Source organism: Narcine bancroftii, chromosome 2, assembly GCF_036971445.1.
Source record: "Narcine bancroftii isolate sNarBan1 chromosome 2, sNarBan1.hap1, whole genome shotgun sequence".
Lineage (NCBI taxonomy): Eukaryota > Metazoa > Chordata > Chondrichthyes > Torpediniformes > Narcinidae > Narcine > Narcine bancroftii.
In genome coordinates this window covers 28,175,570-28,194,838 of record NC_091470.1, presented here as the reverse complement: position 1 = coordinate 28,194,838, position 19,269 = coordinate 28,175,570, and the positions used below count along the sequence as shown (strand labels likewise).

Genomic DNA, 19,269 nt, shown 5'->3' with positions numbered 1-19,269 from the left:
TACCAGAATAAAGAAGACATTCAAACACTAAAATAAAAGTAATGAGACTGATCGCTTGTTTCAAAACCTTCGGTTAAAGGAAAACATGAGAAAATTCCAAGCATAAGAATGTAACAACATAATAAAAAAGAGCACAAGAAGACTTTATGCCCAATCAATCCACCATTCATCTGATTCTGTCACCTCCCCACTAAATTCCCATCAACTTCTCCCGTCTCTGTAATCCCTTACCTCGATGATGGGCTCAGGCCTGAAACGTTGGTTACCCTTTACTTCATATAGGTGCTGTGCGACCTGCTGAATTTTAATGTATTTTTAAAATTTATAGATACAGCACGGTAATGGGTCCTTCCCGCCCTCAAGCCACCCAAATACACCCATGTGACTAATTAACCTACTAACCCCGTATGACTTTCTTTAGCACTTTTGAGCATTTCTGCCACCAATCTTGATTTTCCTGCAAACCAAATACACAGTTGGTTTCACCGTTTGATCTAATTAATACATCGATATTTATAGCTCTTTGTATTAAAAAAAATACCAGCAATTTACAAATGTCTGACAGAAGAAATCCCTCCCCAACATAGTCTTAAATGATTTGCCTTTATGCCGAGACAAAATCTCATTTCAGATTCCCCACCAAGCGCAATCTTCTCATGGCACCCAACTGGATACAACATATGAAATTCATGGATGTCAATAAAATTGTTGTTCATTCTTCCAAACCTCAGAGAAACTGAGCAAGTTCAAGCTTCTTTCTTTCATTATGCCAGAAACGAACCTTGCGAGCCTGAGAAATCTGAAGCCTAGAACAGGAAGAGTCTCCAAATCCCTTACTGAAAAAAAAATTGTTCAAGATGGGTTAAAAGAAGAAATTAAAAACTAAGCAATGGATTTTTCATAGTCAAACATGCTAAAAAGTGCAAGAATGGTCGACGATTGGGGTTGAGCCACAGATCAGCCATATGCAGTAAGTCGATGAATTGCACAGCAGTTTTTTTGAAGTGTATGGCCTTCCAAAGCTTACGTGAAATCACAGGTGAAGGTCACCAGGGTCAAAGTTCAACTAGGAAAATAAAAATTTGGAATAAAATATATGAAATCTTTCTTTGCCACAGAAAATGTATTAATTCCAGTTGGAGCCAAGGAAAAGCTAAGAAGGATGTTAGCAGCAATTCAAAGTCCAAGGAAGAAAACTTAGAACCATTTCCTTTATCCACAACTAAACCTGTGACTGGAACATCACATTATGTGACGAACAGTAGTGACCATTTAAGATGGAACGTAAGCTTCTCGTGCATTAACCCAATGGATGGAAAAAGTCGATGTTTTCTTTCCCTTGCCAAGCAATCATGCTTGCTTAAAAACAAAATATTACAGATGCCGGGCATCCAAAATCGAACAGAAAATGCTAGAAAATCTCAGGAATCCTGATGGCATCTGTAGCGTTAACCTTTCAAGTAAATGGCATTTCATTAGAACAGTTAATTATGTTTAATCAACAAGGAAGAGACAGTCATACTAATTTGGTGCAGTCTTACCATCTAAATCACTGGTTCTCAACCTTTTTCTTTCCACTCACAGACCACTTTAAGTATTCCCTATGCCATAGATGTTCTGTGATTAGTAAGGGATTGTTTAAGGTGGTATGCGGGTGGAAGGAAAAAGTTTGAAAACCACTGTTTTAATCGTACCTAATTGACTCGTTATGTGCAGGGTTTCATAACTCCAAAGGAAATGGTCCAATGACCATTTTTCTCAAGCAAAATATTTCAATAACTATTAGGTCTAGAGCAGTGATTCTCAGCCTTCCCTTCTCACTCAGATATCACATTAAGCAATCCCTTACTTGTTCAACTCAGAAAGAGCAATAAAATTTTAAAATCCAAGTTATTACCTCTGCAGTAATATTTGGTGAAGGACAAAAATAGGTTTTGAATAATTCTTCAAACAATTGTCTTGACACCCAAGCTTTATTATTTGATCACCACATTACAGCAAGTCCACTTTTTGATTATTACTATATTAATATTATAAACTGTGTAATATCAAATGCCACGCTATGCAAAACCATGTTATACAGGTTACGGCTCAAAGAATTATAGAAGAATCTTTCCATCCAGCACCCAGTATCTTTGACATCAAGAAGGAGGAACAGTTGCACCAAAATCAGGATTGCCAGGGTGGGAAATAGTTTCTTCCCGCAGGCTGTGAGATGGATGAACCATATGCTGAAACCAAGTCAATCATCCAAAAATATTTATTTTAAATGTTATCGTTCTGTCCTTTTTCTTTGTAGATATACATGGTTTACCAAAACATCATGGGCTGAAGGACTTTTACTGTGCTACAATGTTCTATGTCCCACTTACTGTGTGATTATCATGTACTATATGTGTATACTTGTGCACCATTGTCCGGTGAACTGCTATTTCGTCGGGTTGTATATGTGCAGTCAAATGATAATAAACTTGAACTAGAACATCACCCACTTGCTTATTAATTGTCCATGCCTGGCTTAAAATATTCAGATTGTTTCTACCATCCATTGAAAAAAAGGACTCCAAAATGTTATGACTCTCTGAAAGAAAACATTTTGCCTCACTTATTTTTCAACAGTGACCTCGATTTCTGGTTTTCATTTACTCCTGATTGCCGCAAGTCACTTGAATCTCGATTTCCAGTTCCCCCGACGTGAAAAAAAAACATACTTGTCAAGATATCCCAGAAACCCATACGCTTTGATCAGGTACCTCCTCTCTCTTTTTAATTCCATTACACACAAGTCTAGCTGGTCTTTTTACCCTCAGAAGACAACCTGTTGATTCCAGGTATTAATCTAGTTAACTTTCTCTGAAATGTTTCAAGAGCAGTGTCATTTTCATAGTGGTTGATGCAAGACTATTACGGTGCCAGCGACACTGGTTATAATGTACCGCTGTCAGTAAAGCGTCTGTGTGTTCTCCCCAAGCTCATGCGCGTTTTCTCCAGGGGCACGGGTTTCTTCTCACGTTTCAAAGACATACAGGTTTATTAGGTTAATTGGACACTTGGGTGTATTGGGGCAGTGCGGTCTCGTGTTACCATGTTGTAGAACTAAATGAAATTAAATTGTTAAATTAGGAGGCCAGTAATGTACACAATAGTCCAGATAATGACCTCACAAGGTCCTAAATAAATCTCACTTATTTTGTGAGAAGCTGGAGGAACTCAACTGGTCCGTAGGTAGAAAGGAACCGTCAATGACTCAGTCAATGACCTTTCACCCAGTCTTGAAACAGGATCCTGCCCCAAAAGATTGATTGACAATTGCTATCCATGAGTAATGCTGACACACGGAGTTCCTCCAATAGCTCATTGTTTGCTTAAATTCTCAGTACCTGCAGTTGTTGAGTTTCTCAATCTTTTGTATTTGGTCCCCCCCCCCCCCCCCCCCAACAATAATGTCCCATAGACATCCCTAATACCTCACTTTCCCTGCGTACTTACTTTCTGTAAATCTTGTTCTCTGACACCCAAATCAGAAATCTCTGCAATATCCCTTCATGAAAATAGCATACTCATTTTTTTTCACTGACCCAAGTGCTCAAGTTCATGTCATGCAAGATCAGAAACTAAATTGCTCCTTTTAATTCTCAGCCATTGATCCACTACATATTTTGACGTGACTTCGTTGTAAGGGCTTTCATTGGGCTATTTTTAGTGTATGCAGCTCAGGGAAGGACTGAACATATCTTCCCAGTTGCAATGGTTCTGACCAATAATACAGTATTACGGAACCTGTGAGTTCTCAAAGAGGGCAGGTAAATATCATAACGAAAACATTGCTTCCTGAGCACCTTTGGTGTATTTTATGGATTTTGGGCAGCTGATCAAGAAAATCACCTGAATTTTTTTCCTATTCTGTACCAACTTTTAGACATAAACAGTCTTTTTTTTTTAAATTTCCTGTCATAATTTAAGTCTATTCCAACCATACAAAACCGTGAAAATTCATTTTCTGCCTTCGCACTTGGACGTCTTCCCTGCTGATCTTGGTGCAGTCAGAGACGAACCTGGTGAAAGGTTGCAACGGGACATTGTGACCATGGAAAAGTGGTATCAGGGCAACTGGAATCCATCACTGTTGGCTGACTATTGTTGAACACTGACACGAGAAGCATAGGATGCTAAGTATAAATGAAAATCAGCACCAAATCAATTTTTATGTCGGTTGAACTAGCGCAATGTGTCAGCATCATTGAACATGCAAAAGTTAATTTAATGTTTCTCCATTTTCCTACGTGAAAGAGCACATCTGAAATGATCTTTGTGTTCAGCTTGAAGTTGTCTAGCATAGCCCTGACTGTTTGCTTCAGGAAGCCAACCTTTTTTTTTAAATGAAATGTTGTCCAGTGAAAGTCCATGTTAAGAGTGTATTGCTGAAACACTTACTGCCACAGACACTCCGAGAAGTCGGTATTTCTTTTCTCTATCCTGCACTATGTTTTTTGTGTTTTTCTCTTTTGCCCTATTGGACTGACAGCAACACTACTCTCTACCAGGTTACCTTATTTATTTGTAATGTGACGGGCCCTGAGGACCCCAAAACCCAGCAGCAATAGAAATTCACCAAGACAAATGGTTACTTAACCAAAAGTTACTTTTAATTTTCTTTAAGCATAAAAACAAGATGAAACTTTAACGTAACCTAACTTAATCCCCTCCTAATTCTGTGCGCATGTGTGTGTAAGGTCAAAAAAGTTATTTGATTCACAGTTCAATCTCACTTCTCACTCCTCCAAATTCAGAGGTATCAGGCAATTCTTACACTGTGCAGAGAATTTAGGAATTTTCATCAGACTTTGGTGCTTGAAAGGTAAATGGTTATCACTCAGGAAGGTTCTTGTTGGTTTTCAGAGAGAGAATTGTTGCTCCTTGGACACACACAAACTGATTCCTTCTGATCAGCCACTTCAGTGTCTTGCCGAAGAAACTTGCCCAATCAGGATTTTCCAGATGATAATCTCTTTCCTTCAGGTCATCACAGAGTTCATTTTCTGTTTCCCTTATCTCAGGTGAAACATTACACAGCCAGCCATCTCCTCTTGTATAGACCACAAGGGGTTTGAACATGCTGAACTCACAACACATCTTCAAAATGGAGTTTCAAACAAGCTTCCAAAAGCCACTGCAGAAAACCAGACTCTCTCTCTCTCTCCCTCTCTCCCTCTCTCTCTTTCTCTCTCTCTCTCTCTCTCTGTCACACTTACAGAAAAACCTGTTTGACTCTCTCTGCTTGCAAAACCACATGACCTTCCTAAAATACCACAGTCCACCAAAACGGCTTGCTGACTCCCAAATTCAATTCATGAAAGAGCTTCCATTTGCACCTCATTGTGAAAATCTCCAGCACATGAATCTATTGTCTTTACAAACTTGTTGGCACTGCCTTATGCATAACTCTTGCATTTTGAAATGAGATGTGTTTTGAAATGTATCTTTTTGTGACCTAACTAAAACCCCACAATCTATCTACCAAAAACAGATCTATACATAATATAAAATATAACATAATCTGTCACAGTTCATTTGTAATTATTGCACTGAGTTAACTTGCCTGGAAAGCACGCAGAACAAAGATTTTTACTTTATCTTGGTACAGGTAACAATAAATAATTCAATATATTTGATTTCTGCTGTACAAAAGACTTTGGAATGACCTTCAGCTGCCAAGGCCAGCTCTGAGCATCTCCTCTTTAAGAGGTACACCCACAATTTCAATTAAACCGTTTGGTGCTTGCAAGTCCTGAAATAACACTGTGTTGATTTGCTTCAGTACCACAATCAATGTGTTTGGCACTCGTTGACCATTCTAGTTATGATAATGCAATGGGACCATGATTTTTAAATGCAGCTTGAACACATTGTTGTGGCAGGCATGAACAACGTGGTTCCTGCATATATTTTGTAATGGGAAAATACAGTCCTATATTTCTCAGTAAAATACTATCAAACATTTCTCTGTAAAATTTGTACATAAATAATAATTAATGTTATCATTACTAAGTTTTATGGCCTACATTTCTTATTTTGAACTAACTGCTATGCACTGTTGGGCAAAAGCTCAACATCGAACAATTTTATGAGTTAAATATTACGAGACATGCTCAATAAAATGAAAAATAATAACCAAGAACAAGCGACTCCATGATACAAATTTCACTCGATTGGGAAGGAACCACATAAAATTAATGTGAGTTTGTGAATCATTTTAGAGTTATTAATGCTGTCGTGGGTCAGCTCGAAATCTGCGGTGATGCAAAATTTACTTTAGTGCGTTTAATTCAAACACAAAGTCCTTTCATATTTTAGACATTCAGAACCTGCACTCCATCAATTTGATTTCAAATGACAAACTCAGCCACTTGCTTAAATGTATCGGATACTGACTGCACAACATCTAAACACAGAATAGGTATGAGCAAGCAATTGTCAATGCTGGAATCTGAAGCTGGAGGGTCTCAGTGGATTGAACAGCATCAGTGGATGAAAAATAACGATCAATGTTGATAAAGTCAATCTTGATGAAGGATTCCAGCCCAAAACATTGACCATTCATTTTCTTACATCAATGCTGCTTGACCCAGTGAGTTCATCCAGGAGACCTCAAAGCAGAGCATGGGCAAGCTAGAAATGAGAGTCACGCCTTCAGTTGGTGAATCTCACTCTGTGTTTGGGGAGATATCAGAGATGGAACAGCTAGTAGAGTTGCTGCTATAGTACTTCAGTGACGTATATTTGAGCTAACTTCAGACACCATCTTTCACACAGGTCCCATCTCTTGACAGATGAATTGTCCACTATAAATTGTCCACTACAAACAATGTCTCTTCCTCACTGATCATCAACACAGGTGCACCTTAAAGATGCATACTTAGCCCACTGCTCTACTCATTATACACCCATGATGGTGTGGCCGGCACAATTCCAAAGCTATCTACAAATTTGCCAAGGACACCACAGTCACAGAATCATAAATGACAATAAGGAAGTGTACAGGAGGGAGATAGATCAGTTCATTGAGTAGATTCATACCAACAACCCTGCACTCAATGTAAGGAAATGATTGTGGACTTCAGGAGGAAGTCAGGAGAACATGACCCAGTCCTCATCGAGGGCTCAAATTCCTGGGTGTCAACATCTCTGAGGATCTGTCCTGAAGCCTCCATGTCGATGCAATCACAAAGAATGCTCGCCAGCAGCTATACTCTGTGAGGTGTTTGAGGAGATTTGGTATGTCACCAAAAACTCTCGAAAACTTATACAGGTGTACCGTGGAGAGCATTCTGGCTGGTTTCATCACTCTCTGGTGTGGAAGTGCCAATGTTCAGGAAAAGAAAAAAACTCCAGAGGGTTTTTAACTTGGCCTGCAACATCACGGCCATCAGAATTCACTCCATCGAGAACATCTACAAGAAGCGGTTTCTTTATAAAAGCACCCTTCACCCTCAAAGACCCCCACCACCCAGGCCATGCCCTTTCACTCTGCTACCATCAGGAAAAGGTACAGGAGCCTAAAGACAAGCACTCAATGGTCCAAGGACAGCTTCTTCCTCACTGCCATCAGATTCCTGAATAATCAATGAACCAAAGAACTGCCTTACTTTTTGTGCACTTTTTATTTATTTATTGTTGTAAAATATTCAGAAGCAGGATAATAATTTTATATATTGCCTGAGAGAATAAACAAACATTCATATGATATGGGAGACGATTCAGCCCTACCCTCTCAGAGCAATCCTATCAAGACTATTCTCCTGTCTTGGAGAATTCTCCTGTCTCTCTCTCTCAGTCCTCAAACTCCACCCAGATTTTCCTATCACTCACTTAAGGGGCAATTTGCAGGATCCAATTAAAACCAACAGCTTGCAAATCTTTGGAATGTGGGGGCAAACGAGACCAGTGGCGAGGGGAGTGTGTGCAAAACAGCATCATAAGACAAAATTGAACTTGGGTCACTGGGGCGAGAGGGAGTAGCTGTGTCAGTGACACATGACCGCTCCACACAAAATCAGACCAAATAAAATATAGTCACTTATACTTGGTTCTGGTGAAATCCTTTGTTTTTAAGAATAGTTAAATAAGAGTTCCGAATCTTATTTTCCTCAGACATTGTTGAGTTGAACTTCACAAATTGTGGATGAGGGTTTAATTTCCTAGAGTCCTTTAATGCTCTGGTTGTCCAGTCAATTGGATGCTTGGAATTGCCTGCGGCAGCCATTTGTTCTGTCAAAATAGGTGAAGCTCATTGTGGTTTTTTTTTGCTGTGATCACTCTTCCTTTGATTAATATAACACATTAACTGTGCTATGAAAATATGTCCTGCCAGGAGCAAAGATCATGGACAGGGATAATTAAATTTAATTTTTAAAAATAATTTATTTTATTTACACCACAGTAGAAGTTGACTCCCAACCATTTAAATCCATGTCGCCCAAATTCACCTACAACCAATGTTCTCTCTGATTTTGAGGAGTCGGTGTGTGCAAATATCTGATGTTGTGCAAATTGTTTCCCTGTGACAAATGTAGGTGGGGAGTGAATGCTTGTGCATTCACTTGGAATTGGAATTGTTTCAATATAATTTTGGCATAGCCTCTCTCATGGCTAATAAAACTGTATTGGCATGTTTTAATATAATACGTCTGATTGCATTCTACAAAGTAACATATTTAGTTACGATTTTATTCCATACTTTGAATGAGGTGACTAACCTTTGGTGCACACGTTAATTTCCTTTGTGGGCTGGTTGCAAAACAGGTGCATACCCTCGAGGGAACAGTGCTTCAACCCCGTACATTTGGGAAGGTGGGAGTTAACATAGAAGATAGAAGCAGGAGTAGGTCATTCGACCCTTTGAGCCTGCTCCTCCATTCAACGAGATCATGGCTGATCTTAAAGTTCAGTACCCCGTCCCCGCCTTCTCTCCGTAACCTTTAATACCCATTCACACACGGGAAGAACATGCAAACTCCTTACCCACTGCTCAGGATTTGAATCCATGTTGCTGTAATACCACAATGCTAACAAATATCCTAACCATACCGCCCTTGATCAGTTATGCAGTACATGTACCAAGGCAGTACTAAGCATCAGAAACTTTGCTTCGCAACATTGATGCCACGTATTAACCAAGATTCCTTGAACTTCTATAAACCTCATCATGTTACAATATTCCCCTTGGGCTTCTTCAAAATCTGCTTTACGCACCCCAGCTCACCAGCAACCATTCATCCAATCTTCCAGACTATGTAAATAATGGGACCACTATAGTTAGGAATTATGGCATATTTCATAAGACCTGACATAATTATAAATCTATATTCAATGAGATGGTTTATTATTTTAGGTTTCTGGGATTCATCAGAAGAGCTGGCATTAATTGCCCATCTCTCAATGCTATTGAATTTAATGGCTTTGTTCGGCTAGTTTGAGGGCTCTGAAGGGGAAATCACACAGGATAGATTTGCAGTCATATACAAGCCAGTTTTCCTCTCCCAAAGAACATTAATGAACCAGAGATAATCCAATCATCTTTGCACACTTCATTACGAAGCCTCTTTGCTTTCTAAATTTCAGATTATTAACCGAAATTCTATTTTACAGATGGAACAGTGGGATCCAGACTTGTGTTGTTGGTAAATAGTTCTGAAGTTCCAGCCTGGTAACTTTAACCCCTGAACCATTGCCACAAGAGTTTCACATCGTGATCGGAGCCTCACAAGAATCCAAAGCCAATGAAAGTTTCCATTGAGAATTCAATGTCGGTCTGTGAGACGCCTGCAATTTGTTGAGGTCTGCTTCAGAGGTTATTTGGAACCTATGTCCAGCTGCAGTTTGAGAGAGCCTGGTGCAGAAATTGAGATTGTAATTGTTGGCATTCATTGATGCTGTCCAAAAGCTAAACTGAAGAATTACAGATGCTGCACGTCTGACATAAAAAGAGGAAAATGAACAAAGGCTCAGTAGACAATTCAACATCTATGGGCAGTGAAACAGCTAATATGTTAGATCAATCAACTTTTATACTCAGGCCAGAAGAGTTTGATGTTAAGCTGCATCAGAGGCCAGTTCATTGATCATGTTGGAGAGTATGGGGGAGGGGGAAGGGAGGAGGTTGGCAAAGGGAATGACAGAGGAATGTAGTCACAAGCTTAAGTGGATGTGGTAGTGAATGTCAAAGGAAAGTGCAGTGTCATCTCTACACATTAAACCTTGAATAAATGAGAGCCAATCTGAGGTTATCACCAACCACTCACACTCCAGTTCCCTCTGTGAAGTGAATACAAGAAGGTTCACAGCTTTCTCAAGTACTACCCAGTGGTTGATATCTTGAGGAAGTCGGAGAGTGATGAGACAATGGTCAATTCTCAGCGAAGCGCCGGTAAGGTTTCTCTCGTGATCACAATACACATATAATGGCAGTCAGAGGAACACAGACTTTCATCTCCTAAACAGAGGTCCACTTGCAATGACCATTTTGTGAGGGCATCCCGAGCTCCATTTCAGCATTCTCTGTGTGGCGTGATGGTGACCAATTTAGATTAACGTCCTAATGAGCAAAGTCCCCACAGGAGTGGATATTAAGAGCTGCGGGTGCTTTTAGATTACATTATGATGCACTCTATGCATCTGGCACTTAGAAGACCTGAGCAACCTGCTAAACAGCCAGCTGTTCTCCAAATTGCAGCAGTTCCGTGAGAACCAAAGGCTGCATCATCAATTCCATTGTGGGCTCTGTGCCACATCCCCAAGTGGCAGAATTTTGATTTATGTGTCGCCTCTATGTAAGGACAATGTTAAATTGCTGCAGGTTAATTGTTAACGTGCAATAAGATATTTTATGCGCAGCTCAGTCTCTTCTCTGTTGTCATAATGAGTTCATAATGGTTGGCTGGGCATTTCTTCCTGGCCAGTTGTTCAGAGCTCAGTGGTCAAATGCTCAGTGCTTACATGTCCTTACAAAGATGAAGGACGTTGTGCATTTCTTCTATTTTGGGCAAAAAAAAAACAGGGCAATTGGATAATTGTTCAATTAACCATAAGCTCCCCAAGAACTATGCAACTATTAGCTTCCTGCCATAATATGTTAAGGTTGGCATTTCATGAGATGAAATATTCAGTGATCATTAAACTGCATTACATTATAATAAAGAGTTATTAAATAGTAGAAATTTTTAATTGGCACCATGAAATAAATCACCATTCTATCCATGGATAGAAAAGGACAGTCAATAGTTTGGGCCAAAATCCTACTTCAAACTGAGAAAGAAGAGAGCAGATGGGTGGTATTAAAGAGAAGAGAGAGGTCAATGGTGGATCAAAGAGAGGTGAAGGATGATAGACAGATGCCAGCACATATATTTGTTTAGAGTTTCAATTAAGTTTCCCTTTATTGAAGTAGCTTTGGCATCACTCCATTCTTTGACCAGATATGTTGTTTGGTTTTAAATGTTCTGTCTTGTACTATTTCCAATGGATTGGTTCCTGGCGAGTTTCCTTTGCTGTGGGGTATCCTAGGAATACGGTGAAATGGCAGAACTGGCCAAAATTGGATTGTCCTGGTATCTTTATCAAACTAGAAAATGCAGCTCATTGCTATCAGAAAGAAGCTGCAGATGGTCCCAGAAATACCCATGTTTCATCCAAATAAAATTCTAAAATCAAGAGGTGGCAAACAGGGCATGGCCACCTACTCTTACAGAAGCCAAATGTTGAGAGCCTACTAAATTAAATTAATCCCCTCTCCCCTCCCCTCAGCAGTTCAAGCAACATCAGTGGACAGAGAGAAATATTTCAGGTTCAAAATCTAATGGCTGGAGGAGATTAGCAGGTGAGGCAGTATCCATGGATAGAAAAGGACAGTCAATAGTTTGGGCCAAAATCCTACTTCAAACTGAGAAAGAAGAGAGCAGATGGGTGGTATTAAAGAGAAGGGAGAGGTCAATGGTGGATCAAAGAGAGGTGAAGGATGATAGACAGATGGAGTTAGTTGGGGTGGAATTGGAAGACTGTGAGAGGTGGAAGAATTTGTTTTTAATTTAGACAAACAGCACAATAACAGGCCCTTTCAGCACATGAGCCCATGCTGTCCAATTACACCTAATTGACCTACAACCCACATTACATTTTGAACAGTGGAGGAAACTGGAGCCCTCGGGATAAACCCATGCAGACACAGTGAGTACGTACAAACTTCTTACAGTGTGGGATTCGAACCCAAGTCTCGATCGGTGACGCTGTAACAGCGTTACACTGACCACAATAACCATGCCACACCATTATCCTTAAATTGCATCCCCTCTTGTTTTGCAGTATCCCTCGATGCATCCTTTTTTCTTTATCCCACACTTTCCAAGTCACTGGGTCTGTTTTCGCCACTTCCCTATGATCTGAAATTCCCATCTGCTCCAAATGTCATCAATGACCCTATTTCTCAGTTTTTCCATTTTGTCCTGAACCACTCCTTCTCCATGTCAGCATTTTTTGTTTTGCCAACATCTACCTTCCTCTGGCCTTTTGGGATCTTCTACCAGAAATATTAACCCGGTTTCTCCTTCCACACCCGCTGGGAATTTCCTGTCATTTTCCCCTCCCTTTCCTGGCCAGTTGTTCAGAGCTCAGTGGTCAAATGCTCAGTGCTTACATGTCCTTACAAAGATGAAGGACGTTGCGCATTTCTTCTATTTTGGGCAAAAAAAAACAGGGCAATTTAGTTTTCCCCTCCCTTTCTCCTTCCCATCTTGTCTCTGTCTTTGAGTGAGCTTTCACTTTCCTTATTAAATAATCATGTTCCCCTGACTAATTGTGGAGTAATCTCGGAGAGTGGGTTGCTTCAAAGCTGGTTTCCACCTGCTGATGTGAATTTTTGCTTTTCCCCATAGCCAGAAACTCACTGAATCATCTACAGACAATGAACACACAGCATATGGAGGCAGAAACTTTGATGTGAAACTGCAGTCAACTCTGCCATAAGCACTTTGATGTCCTGGTCTTATCAGAAATACTGCTATTTTCTTACTTAATCATTCACATTCCATGTGCCTTTCTCCTTTGTCCACTTACTGTAAATATTCGTGTATAATGTGTTTCGTGTATAATGTGACCCCGCCCCTATATTTGAGTTGAAAAAGGGGGAAACATTTTAACCCCGTGTATAATATGACCCTACCTCCCCTTGCCTGCCCGAGTCATGCTGGCGTCTCTCTCGCCCCCTCGCCCACCCGATTCGCGCTGGTGTCTCTCTCCCCGTCCGAGTCACGCTACCATCTCTCTGCCTGCCCCCCCAGTTGATCTGCCATCTCTGTAGGCAGCTACTGATAATCTTATCATTAAAACTGGCAGAATTTTTTTTTTAATTTAACTCCTGTGTTTAATGTGACCGCCCCCCCCCCCTATTTTGAGCTCGAATTTCAGTACAAGATTTTTCACATTATACTCTAATATTTACGGTAACTGCATCCATCCATAGAATTCACTGTCTTGTAGAGATGCCATTCTTAAATCCTTCTATTTCCAAAATCCCTTCTGTTGTAAACTAATGCGGTTTACCCACATTCCCTATTTATGATGCCAGGGTTAAGTGAATCCACAATTCAACATTCAGGTCACATGACCCCAGTAATAGTTTCCATCATTTGTTGGGCTACTCATCTCCCACTTCAATTATCCCATTTGTTTTGCTGTGATTTCTCGGTTCTCTTGAAGCTTTAACATCCTCCATAGCTCTGGGACTGCTCTGCTTTTTCCTTTCTCTTTAGCCACATTCTCCACCAAGAATGTGTCTGCAGAAGCAGATGCAGACCTATGGAATGGTCATTCAGGTGGCAGTCCTGAAAGTGCTGCGCTGTCCACCTGAAAGTGACAGCTGCAGGAGAGACGCCTCTGAGCGCACTCCGGCTCTTGTCCCTTCAGGATGTCGGGGCAAGGGCAGCCGGTGTGAGACGTCGGGGCAGGGGCAGCCGTCAGGGGACTTCGGGCCAGCGGCGGCTAGCCCCAACGTCCCACGCCAGACACCCCTGCCCTGATGTCCTGCTCCAGGGGTCAGAGGCAGTGGGGAGGGGGACTGTCAGGTGTGGGGTATTGGGTCACCAGCTGATTGTCATCAGCCCACCCCTTAGCATCCGCTTTCAGGGGGCTGCTTTCAGGTGCCAAGGGGGACTTATTCTGGCAATTATCCCTCTCAGAGGAGGGTTAGAAAGTGCGCCTCGGAGATGCTTCCTGCTCTTTCAGGTGGCCTCCCGACAGCAGCATAGGGGTAGAATATGCGGCTTTACATCGGGGTATTCTGGCCACCTGAAAGAGTCTCTTGTCCGAAACCAAGCCCAAAAATGCCACTTCCCTCTTTACTCCCTGAGGCCTTTTAGAGTTTAGCTTTTGCCCACATTATACGAGGAGTTGGGAATCTCTGTAGCACTCTATATCTTATGCAAAATCTTTTTAAGTTCTTGGCCATCTACAAATGGAACCCTTGTGGCAGGTGTATTGCTACTCCTAAATAAATAGGTGGTGGTCTTTTTTTTAGCTCTGAATAAACCAAAACCTATTAAGGATAGTCTCTTCATTACACCGGCCTCTTCAGCACCTCAAAACACAGAAGGAACAGAGTTGAAGTAAATCATCCTTGTTAAGGCGGAGGTTGGGGAAGAGGAGAAGAGATAATCATAGAGCTGATTAAATCTGCCACTGTTGGAGAAAGTGCTGGAATGTTCTTATTTAAAAGTCCATTGTCAATTGTTACTCCCTTTGATTTGAACAGACCAAGTCAGGGAAGCTGCCATGAGTCAAAACACCACAACGTCCATAAAAACAAGCACAAAGTTGGAGAAACTCAGCAGGTCAAACAATGTACTTTATAGAGCAAAGATAAAGATACATAACCAACATTTTTGGCCTGAGGTCTTCATCAAGATATGCATAAAATTCTCTTCAGGCGTCTGTCTGTATTTTTCTCATACCTTGATGAATCACTCAGGGCCCAAAACATTGCTTTAATCTTTGCTCTATAAAGTACGCTGTTTGGCCTGCTGAGTGTCTCCAGCATTGTGTGTTTACTTCAATCATGGCGTCTGCAGAATGTGGTGTTTTTCCCCTCCCGTTCGGTCCATGAAAGACTTCACTGCCATATCCAAGCTGAGGTAAAGCAAGAAAATCAGCTGATACTGGGCTTGAGTGCAATTTCCAAAAGCACAGGATGCTGGGCGACCTGTGGAGTTTCTCTAATGCTTGTGTATTGCGCCGCTCTGACTAAATCACCAGATCCATTGCAAGTTCTTCTATCCACCCACTGTGAGACCCAATTCAAGAGGAAGTACAATATCGTTGTACTGCATGATCAATATTTTCACCCAGTCCTATTACACCAATTTCAGATAACCTGACAGACAGGTTATATATTTTAGTGTTTTGAGCACTGGAAGTTAGGCTTAAGTATCTTCATCATCCCAGCCATTAGGAGGAGGTGACCTTTAATGCACTGCACTTTCAGTTTTTATCTGTTCAATCTCGCCACACAGCAGAACTGATTATTTTTCCGAGCTATCATTTGACCGTCAGAACTAGTGCTCTATCCTGTTCTGATGAAGTGAATGCAGCAAACAATATGACACTTTTGGTACTGACTCAAGGTGACCTGTATCAATATCAACACTTGCTTATTAATGATTTAATCTTTGCAAGTCTCAGATCAAAACAATATGAAGACTGTCATGATATTTCAGGATGTTTTGGTGGTTGTGGCTTTACCAATCATTCTTGTCCCATTTCTAGTGCTCCGTAAAACTAATGAGCCGTGTAGCTTTTGGATGGATCTGTGCTGTGATGCATCGAGTCACCTCCATACAAGTCAAAGGCCACCTCACGTGTTCATAAAGTTGGAATCATTTATAACATAGTCACTCTTAATTAAATATTAATGCTCAATAAACTGACAGTGAGGTCAAGGTTTTTGACTACTTATTCAAGATTCTTTTATTGTCATGTAATAAAACAGATGAAATATTACATGAAATTGTATTTCATCGGCCATAAGCCAGACAAAGATTTGCCATCAGCAGAAATTGCCTGATGCCCCTTCCAGACAAAGAAAAAGAAGCAAATAAAGGTTCTCCCAGACCCATACAGAACCCGTGGATTGTCCTCCAGCGTTCCCGAAGCCTCTGCAATCACACAGACCAGTCCAAACAATCGGCAACCCATGCTCCAGGCCGTAACTTCTGACACGATCAGGAAGCCTTCAGCACCCCAGGTCCCCAACACCAACCAAGCTAACTGCATCATTTACAACATCATACAAATCTCAATTTCAAACTATGAGAGATTTAGGTGATATCTTATTTCTTATTGACAATGTAATCAAGACTGAGAAACCTTCATGCAATTCAATTCCAATTACTTTGAATATGCAGATTAGTATCGATTGGCTGGATATGCAGGAGCTTTATCTAGAATTTGTGTACACTGGTGTCCATGGTTTGCATACTGTTTGAATTTATTGTATCTGAGCAAGGAAAAGTATTTCACAAACTAATACAAGCATGTTGAAAAAGAAATACATTTTTTAAAAGGAGTGTCTCACCAGATCAAAACACTGTTTCACATGATGGAAACCAAAATTGAATCATTCTCTTCTACCCCTCCACAGACCATGATTTATATTAATTATTAACATATAGAAACATAGAAGATAGGAGCAGGAGTAGGTCATTCGACCCTTCGAGCCTGCTCCGCCATTCAACGAGATCATGGCTGATCTTAAAGTTCAGTACCCCGTCCCTGCCTTCTCTCCGTAACCTTTAATACCCTTATTCTGAAGAAATAGATCTAATTCCCTCTTAAATATATTTAATGAACCTGCCTCTACTGCCCTCTGTGGCAATGAATTCCACAGATTCACCACCCTCTGGGTAAAGAAATTCCTCCTCATCTCGGTCCTAAATGGTTTGCCTATTATCCTCAAACCATGGCCCCGGGTTCTAGATTTTCCCATCCTTGGAAACATCCCATCTGCATCCATTCTGTCTAGTCCTGCCAGAATTTTATAGGTCTCTATGAGATCCCCTCTCAATCTTCTAAACTCCAGCGAGTACAATCCCAATTTGCGCAATCTTTCCTCATAAGTCATTCCTGCCATTCCAGGTATCAGCCTGGTGAATCACCTCTGCACTCCCTCCATTGCAAGAACATCCTTCCTTAGATAAGGTGACCAAAACTGCACACAATACTCCAGGTGGGGTCTCACAAGGTATCCTTGTTCCTATACTCAAACCCTCTTGATATGAAGGCCAACATACCATTGCCTTTTTAACCGCCTGCTGTACCTGCATGCTCGCCTTCAGAGACTGGTGTACAAGTACCCCTAGGTCTCTCTGCACTTCCCCATCTCTTAATCTATTGCCATTCAAATAGTAATCTGCCCTCCGGTTTGTATTACCAAAGTGGATAACCTCACATTTATCCACATTGTAGTACATTTGCCATGTATCTGCCCAGGCCCCCAATTTATCCAAATCACACTGGAGCTTCCTGACTCCCTCTTCCGTGCACACAACCCCTCCTAGCTTAGTGTCATCTGCAAATTTGGAGATATTACATCCAATCCCCTCATCCAGATCATTAATGTAAATTATGAACAGCACAGATCCCTGTGGCATCCCACTGGTCACCGCCTGCCACTCAGAAAATGAGCCATTTATCCCAACTCTCTGTCTTCTACCTGCCAGCCAGTTCTCAATCCACAATAATACTTTGCCCCCAATCCCATGAGCCTTGATTTTGGAAGCCAGTCATTTATGCGGGACCTTATCGAAGGCCTTTTGGAAGTCCAGGTACACCACATCCACTGGCTCTGACTCAAAGCACTGACTTTGGTTAAGATATAGTAATGTTGCATTTTTTGATCATTACTTAATCATCTTGCCCAAAAGATAACAAAAAAAATTAAATATTAAACCATCAATGAGAAGCTGGAGGAACTCAATAGATCAGGCAGCATCCAAGGGTAGAAATGGTCAGTCAACATCTTGTACTATATTATTATTAAACTAACTGGTCTCTTGTGAATCCAAGGAAAATAATTCACATTCACATTCATCCATTGTAAAGTGTTGATCAAAAACTTCTGTAGGAGCCACAAGTGTGTTACTTGCCTTTGTTGGGTTGGTTGTGGGAATCGGTGACGTCCCAGGGTCCGAAGGCTGCTGTCTGGTGGCTGCCGTCATTCCAACGGCTGTTGTTGCATCCACGCATGTGCTATTCTCTTTGGACATTTGGCGCATGCGTGGTGAGTTTGGGCGCGATTCCTCAGAGTTCGTTACCCCATCAACTGGGGTGATGGGTTAAAGACTAAGAGGGAGAGTCGGGCTCGAATATTTTTTTGTTTACTGTTACTATGGACATTGTTACAACAGATGTTATCATTTTTATTGGTATGTTACATCATAATAGATCACTACAAGTCTTTTGTGTTTATCAATAAATAGCTAAAAAACTTATTTGGACTTACTAATGAAATAAATTGAAAAGCATCACAAACAAAACCCCTACCTAGCATGCAACCAGTTTTTTATGGATAGAACTCATTACATTTAGTCAACAAAAAACATTGTTGGAACAGAAAATGATTTCAAACATTTGGGGGGAAATAGTCCTAACAGACATCCTTTGTTTGGAGGATATTGAAAATAATATGGTGGCCATATTGGAAGTGCTGAGTTCAGGCCGCTGACAGTAATCCACCTCCATCGGTCCGTATTGGCTGTAGAGAGATCCAGGGCTTCTAATCCTAGAGACACACTGTTAGAGCCATTTCCTAAGAAACAGCGATATTATTGACTGCAGCCACGGTGGAAACCTGCTTGTTGACAGCAACGCATCACAGCCACCTGAAATGGTAGGATTACGTTTGCGGGCTCCTTCTGTGTATTTATTTACTTTGAATACAGTTTGGATGTGCTGCTGCTTGTCCATTGGGACTGCCAGTTTTGGGCTTGTGCGTGCTGGATGCTGGAGCTCAACGGACGGTTGGATGGAGACACGTACAATGGTCACCGCCGCTGCAGCCGATGTCGCCGCTAAGGCATCGACTGAAGTTAAATGCAGCAACTTGTTAATGGCTGAAGGTGTCTCACGTAATGGTGGTGAAGTGGATGAAGGTGCACAGGATGTACAGTTCCAACTGGAGAAAAAAGGTCAATTATTAAGGCAACATTTGCAGGATGAAATACAGCC

General features: G+C 41.1%; 1 long non-coding RNA gene across 2 annotated transcripts in view; it reads right to left on the bottom strand.

Moving 5' to 3' along the window:
• LOC138752278 (uncharacterized) overlaps nucleotides 1-18,403 on the bottom strand; it is a 119,846-nt gene extending 101,443 nt beyond the window's left edge. For both annotated transcript variants that reach the window (XR_011350474.1, XR_011350473.1), the window contains exon 1: nucleotides 18,189-18,403. This is a non-coding gene — a long non-coding RNA (uncharacterized lncRNA). The remainder of the gene's footprint in view (nucleotides 1-18,188) is intronic.
• Between the last annotated feature and the right edge of the window lie 866 nt (nucleotides 18,404-19,269).